Here is a 6,094-nt window from a genome sequence, read left to right as displayed (position 1 = left end):
TCAAGGGAGTTAAATTCAAAGATCCAGAAGCGGATTGCGTCCATTACCAGCTGCCACTGCCAGGGATGGAAGCGGATTGGCTGGTGTACCACACACACCAGCGATATAGCTGTTCTGGGTACGTGTTGTACGAAGATGAGCGCTGACGCTCCTCGAGCTCCAGTTGTACGAACGGTTCAAAGGAGATCAAAGTTACACTGGCCCTAAAATGATTTATTCATTATATCCACACCATTCGTCCATTTTTTTTAAAATATTATTTTAGAGCATGAGATTAAAAAATAAAGAATCATACCCAAATCTCAACTGAAGCACACCATAGCAGTAGGTATAATGATTTTCACCTTTAAAACATTTGTAGGGCCACATAGAGTTTATTTTCCATCCAATCTGTTTACAAGGTCAAGAAGACCTGGATGACGAGGAAAAATAAATATCATATTGATCCAAAACTTCCATGACTCCTAAAAGGGTTTCAATGGTAGGCTTCAATTTCCCATTGATTTTTTCAGTGGGGTCCATTTGATTTTTATATCTGTCTCATTTTTCTTATCAAGCCTTACAACAAGCTAGCCAAATGAATGGACGGTTTGGATATAACACATACCTCATTGTGGGACCCACAGAACTTGGTGACATTGCTTGCTTTCCCATCAAGTTCCTGTGCTGGAAACCTGGATGGGGCCAACGTGATGTTTTTGAGAAATCCACCCCGTATGTCTGTTTTCTGAGCCCATTTTAAGACATGAGACGACAAGTGAGAAGGATCAAAGACTCAAGTGGGCCGCACTAGAGGAAAAGGTGGGTAGGAAAATTCCTACTGTTGAAAACTCTCGGGGTAGAAAGTGATGTTTAAATGACATCCATACCGTTAATAACTTCATTCCTGCTGGGATGAACGGAAAACATAAATATTAGCCTGATTCGAAACTTCTGTTGCCCCATGAATATTTCAACTGTGTACATTCAATACTCACATTTTAGGCCCATTTGAGTATCGGATACAATTCATTTTTATCCCATTATCTTAAAAATATCTCAGAAAACGGATGGACAGGGTAAGTTTCTTAAAAACATCACGTTGGGCCCCACCCAGATATCCAACGCAGGAACTTACTGCGAAAGGCTTTTGCAGGAGAGACAAATGGTCCTGTCAGGGTATGCGTGGGATTCACCGTAACTTATATTTTTTATCCACTCTGTTCATCTATTTTATCCGGTCATTTCAAGCTTGAAGTATCAAGTAGACCACACCACAGGCAGCGGTGGAGATTGAATTACTACTGTCTAAAACTTCTTAGAACGTACGGTGATGTTTATTTGCCATCCAATCTGTTAATAATGTCAGATGGACATGTACAAAAGAAAAATAAATAAATATCAGCTTGATTCAAAACTTTCATGCCTCCAAAGAACTTTTCAACCGCAAGATTTTAATCCCCCATTGATTTCGGTGGTGTGGTCTACCTGAGTCTTCAATCAACGTCTTTTTTTTCATTGATTAAAATAATCTTTCAATGTTCATGAAGCATATATACCACGGTGGGCCCACAAAGCTCCTGACAAGACTGTCAGTCTCTATGTAAGTCCTGATGGGGGTATTACTCAATCCGCGCCCGTCGAGCTGCGAAAGTCAAATTTGCGTTGCCAAGTTCTGTAAGCCCCACCATAATGTATGTGTTGTATCCACACCGTTCATCCATTTGAACAGATTATTATAAGGCATGATCCAAAGAACCAGTAAGATCTAAAGCTCAAGTGGACCCCAACACAGAAAACAGTGGAGATTGAACATCTACAATTAAAAACTTCCATAGGCTATAGAGGTTTTCGATCAGGCTGATATTTGTATTTTGTATTTTCCCTCCTTTGTGTCTACATTAACTTATGAACACGCTGTCTTCTGTCGATCTCTGGATCTGCCTTTTTTTTTTGGCTCATGCCCCAAAAATGATCTCTCCAAATGGATAGATAGTGTGGATACAAAACATACATTATGGTGGGCCACAAAAGTTGGTGACATCACTTTAGTAGCGAGTCTCGCTGCTCAACCGGTCAGTAGCTAATCTGAATTCCGCACGATACCCCTGGTGCGTCGCCGTGATGTGTGTTTGTTATCCACACCTTACATATGTTTTTTCAGCTCACTTTTAGAGGAAGAATTCAAAATAAGACATACCATCTAGCTAGGTGGACCACGACACAATAAACAACAAAGATAAGATAGTGACCAACCTTCATAGCCTCACTAGTGTTGCCCCTCGATTTCAAATTTTAGTCACACTTGATATTTACAGATGTGTTTAAACCAACTGCATGGTTGGATTCCAACTAAACAATTTTGACTCCAAGTGCTAAGATAGACAGCTATGTCAGCCACTCATATGATATTCTTTGAAATGATTAGGTGATTATCGAAGGGTAGGATTCATCCTCCAAAACTGAGTTGCACCTTGCCTTCTGTATGAAATGACTTTCAAATAAAAAGGAAATACTTACAATCGACCATAGGAAGTAACTACAAAGTACCTTTCTGAAAGAACTACTTGTATTATAATGGAAATCGTCTAATGTATGAGCTTAGACTTAGATTACTGTTGAGGAATACACCTATTAGATTATTGCTACTCATAATGTAAGATTAGTTTACTGGTTACTCTAAGGAACGTAAAAGACATATTATGCTATGGAACATAAATAATAATTAATAAATTTAATTTATTTGATTGGGTTGGTATGAGATACTTTTCTATATTAAATTCATTTACTATTTATAGAATTCCTTGAGATAGCCATGTAGATGCTTCTTCTAACGTTCAATCGGTTACATCAACCGTTTCAGCACCACTTTGGCCTTCCAAATTCTTCTTTGACACATGTCTTGGTAATTGTTTTAACACCGCTTTTCTCTCAATCACATTCCGTATTTTACTACTCCGTCTCGTAATGATGTATATTATCTAACTAGTGCCAATTATTATTTCCACAACACACGCTCGAAATATCTTCACAGATCTTATGTATGAAAAATACTTCTCGTGCAATGACACGTGTCCTTTCCTAATTGGCTCTTCCAATAATGATAAAAAGTAAGGTACAACATTGCCCCCCATGTCGCTTCGCCTTTCAGCAAAAAGCTAAAAGCGACGATGGTCCACTGCTTAATGTAATAAATGTGATTGACATTTCCTTCTACTTATTAGCTTCCTATTGACTCTACTTCGTCAAGACGAAAACCTAAATAATGTGTAAGTGCTATTATGTTAAGCACACATAGATTGTTAAATTTTGTAAGACAAAAGCGTTTCAAAGATCAGATCATAAGTATGGAATCACAACTACTCTACATGCTTGGAGATCAGCTCAAGATTGGCTTATGATCAAGACAAGATCAGCACATCTTCTCAAAGAAATCGATGCCCGTATTCAAGACAAGGTCAAGTCAAAGTTCTAGACAAGGTGACTTATGTATTTGCTAAAACATAGGTGGTATAACCCTAGAAAGACTTTTGCATTAGGTACTTTCAAAAATTCTCTATCTTGGGTTTTTATAATTATTTTTACTATGAAATTTGGCCAACTTTAACTTTTGATTCGACCAGCCCAACTTCAAGCTCGAGCAAAATAACAACTTCTATTGAAAATTCGGCTTACCTAAGTTGTGGTTTTGCTAGATTAAGCTTGAAATTTGGCTAGCCCGAGAAAGTTCGGGTAAAATTCCAGCAATGTAATCTTTTGAAATTTGTGGGAATTCGGCCAGCCGAGTGGCAAATTCGATTAACCGAATTGTGATGTTCGGTCAGCCTTATTTGTCATTGATCTAGTCGAATTTTGGATAAACTTTATCCCACGCAATCCGAGAGTCATTGGACCGAATCTGGTGGACTCCAGCTAGCCGAAGCCACTCTTAGGCTAGCCGAAGTTCTAACATTTTTGTCTATAAATTGAGTCTTTCTCTCATTCTAAATGAGAACGAAAAATTACTATAATCCTTCTGCAAGTGAGAGAAGCTCAAGTCTTCGGCAAAACTATTTGTGTGGTATTTATAAATTTTAATTTATAGCATATTCAATTCCTTTTTTTTTCAAGATCATTTAAGTCTTATTCTAAGAGAGTAATCTATATTCTTCTTTGAGATCTAAGAGAATTGAATTAAGTAGCATTTAAGTTTTCCATTTCTAAAATTTATAGAAACCTACTCTTTCTGCCTAATTGAACATTGCATCATTTACATTCAAGAAAGAAGTCCTGCTACAAGCTTCTGCCACGTCTTCGAATTTACATTTGAAGATAAGTATATTTATTGTATTTCTTTTTAAGTTTTTCTAAGATATCCTATGAAAATCTTAGTGAGGTTTCGTCTAAGATAACGTGTGAAAATCTCAGTGAGGTTTCTATTTGTGATAGTCCGTAAAAATCACAAAAGGGTTTTTATTGTGATAGCTCGTGAAAATGATAAGGAACTGTATCAGGTTGTTAAAGTGACCCAGTGAAAACCTTATTATATTGAAAGTCAAAATTACGAGGGTTGTAATTATGGGAGTGAAGTAGGTGTGGTTGTTTAAGCATCGAATCACTATAACTCCTTGTGCTGTGTGGTGAATGCTCTATTCTTTTTAGTGATTGATGATATTTATTATTTCATTCTTGTGGTGAATGTTGTAATCATTTTATATTCTTTTACTAGTTTGAAAGATTGATCTTAAAGACATTCGTGAAATAAGGTTGTCCTGCCTAATATTTTAGGTGAAGGTTGTCCTACGAATTATTTGGAATCAAGGTTTCAATACTCAAGTGATTGAGATTTTTGTAATCGTTACATATTCCACCCAAAGGACATCACTAGCTCTTCATTTCAAGTGGTATTAGAGAGGGTTACGTTTATATATATCTATATATATATATATATATATATATATATATATATATATATATATATATATATATATATATATATATATACACACACACATATATACCTCCTTGAGCTAGATCTAGAGCTACAAGATGTCAAATTTCAAAAGCTTATCCATTACCAAGCCACCTCCCTTTGATGGCTCTAACTATTCTTACTGGAAAGCCAAGATGCGAATTTTCCTCAAATCTATTAATGAAAGTGTGTGACAAGCTACTGTAACTAAATGGATCTTTCTTATGACGGAAGTAGTAGCCGATGATGGAACCACATTAATGAAAGAAACCACATACAATTTTTAGACTACTGCTCAGAAAAGTGAAAGCAGTGCAAATGCAAAAGCCTATCTGTAGCAATTTAGCTACAGATTTAATCCATAACTAATAACCCTCATAGTCCGTAGCCTTTGCCCTGTTTTTCAGTAGTAGATGCTCAATCCGATAAGTAAGTTGTCAATTATAAGAGTCCACACACTCCTTTGTATAGGATTGAGTGTAGAGTTTGTAAGCCAAACTCATGTAAGTTCTTGTATAAGATTGTATTGTCACCAACACAGGAGAATATGTGTGTAAGTCCTTATGTAGGCCATCGACATGGGCATATACATAGGTAAGTCCTTGTGTAGGCCATCAACATGGGTGTTCATATGGTTAAGTCCTTGTGTAGGCTTCGAGTAGGAATGTACACTTGTAAAGGTTAGAGGTGAACTTGATTTAAAACTTCCAATAGTGAATATCAGTACACTCAGGGATATTGTGTCCGCCAGGAGTGAAGTAGGAAAACTGAACCACTATACATGCTTGTGTTTGAGATTGTCATTTGAGCACATTTCTAATTATGCTTATGGATTTAATTTATGAACTATACGTATGCATGATTAGATGAATTCTAGGAGTTGATGGTTAGCACATCTCACACACTCATGTACATTATCTTTTTTAAACCAATTGCTCGCATGTTGCATCTATTATATCCTATGTGATTAGACCCACTATTAGTTTGGAAGCCTTAGTGTTAAATGCTTTATTTAATTTAAATTGGCATATTAGTTTAAGTAAGAAATTGTGTTTTAATTGAAAATTTTTTAATTGGTCCTAATTCTCCCCCCTCTAAGACATAGCCATTCATTCCTTATATTCGTCAAGCTTTTACATGTGGATGCGGATTTCAAGTGAAAGC

This window comes from Magnolia sinica, chromosome 6 (assembly GCF_029962835.1).
Source record: "Magnolia sinica isolate HGM2019 chromosome 6, MsV1, whole genome shotgun sequence".
Classification (NCBI taxonomy): Eukaryota; Viridiplantae; Streptophyta; class Magnoliopsida; order Magnoliales; family Magnoliaceae; genus Magnolia; species Magnolia sinica.
This window is presented reverse-complemented; position numbering follows the sequence as displayed.